At 60.2% G+C, this 1,053-nt stretch overlaps 1 long non-coding RNA gene across 1 annotated transcript in view; it reads left to right on the top strand.

The window, feature by feature from the left end:
- Positions 1 to 731: 731 nt before the first annotated feature.
- LOC105548716 overlaps positions 732 to 1,053 on the top strand; it is a 64,641-nt gene continuing 64,319 nt past the window's right edge. Inside the window, exon 1 of the long non-coding RNA XR_001007436.1 lies at positions 732 to 791. This is a non-coding gene — a long non-coding RNA (uncharacterized LOC105548716). The remainder of the gene's footprint in view (positions 792 to 1,053) is intronic.

Genomic DNA, 1,053 nt, shown 5'->3' with positions numbered 1-1,053 from the left:
GCCATCATGCCCAGCTAATTTTTGTACTTTTAGTAGAGACAGGTTTCACCATGTTGGCCAGTCTGGTCTCAGACTCTTGACCTCAAGTGATCCATCCTCCTTGGCCTCCCAAAGTGCTGGGGTTACAGGAGTGAGCTACTGCACTAGACCTTGTTTCTACACTTTAAACCACATGGAGGCTCCCTGAGGCCACCTGCTCCAATCCCAGGTAGTGACAATCGTGCAATGTCCTGGGAGCAGGAGTGAGATATCAGACAGTTGTGTTCAGGACTGGGCAGGTCTCATGCCCAGCTGGACCCTTCAAGCCCAGCACAGCCCCCCAGATTCCACATGTGGGGCAGCAGGGACTCCAGGCCTGAACTGTGCGGACCCAGGAGGGTCCATTACAGGGATATGCAGACCAAGGCCCAGAGGGGAGGGCTGGGCAGTCCCACAGATGCTTGGAGGGACCTCTGTGATAGCCCCACTTGTGTTTTCCAGGCCCGAGCTGCTCAAAGAGCCCATCGTGGAGAGTCAAGGTACCCAGCGTGGGGTCGCAGGCTGTGGTGTGGGCGGGCAAGGGAGGGCCCCAAGGGCTTCTGCCACCAGCCCCTCCTCCTGCTGCCTCTGTCCTGCTCCCATCCTGGCCCTGGCATTCTCCCCACACCCCCGCACTGGGTTTCCCCTAACGATGCCATCTTGGGTCCCAGGAACTGCCTCCTCACCTGGCGTCTCTCCCCCTGCCCTGCCCCCAGAGAGGGACTCCGGGGACCCTCTGGTGGACAAGAACCTGAAGAGACAGGGCTTTCAAGGTAAGGTTGAGCTCAGGGGGGAGGTCTGTTGTCCCAGCACCATGACCTTGACCTGGTTTGGGTTTGGAGGGCCAGGCTGGAAGTGGGGAGGAGCTGGCCCCCAACCTCAGGGCCTAAGGAACCAGGCAAGCCAGGTTGGCAGCCCAGGCCCGGCTGTACCCTGCCAGCTCTGTGTTAGAGACTCCAGGGGACAGGGGGTGCCTACAGGTGGATGGTGGGGGGAACTTGGAGAATGGGAAGGTATAGGGCCCAGGAGCCTGCC

The sequence above is a fragment of the Mandrillus leucophaeus genome, unplaced genomic scaffold (genome assembly GCF_000951045.1).
Source record: "Mandrillus leucophaeus isolate KB7577 unplaced genomic scaffold, Mleu.le_1.0 Scaffold42, whole genome shotgun sequence".
NCBI classification, from domain to species: domain Eukaryota; kingdom Metazoa; phylum Chordata; class Mammalia; order Primates; family Cercopithecidae; genus Mandrillus; species Mandrillus leucophaeus.
This window is presented reverse-complemented; position numbering and strand designations above follow the sequence as displayed.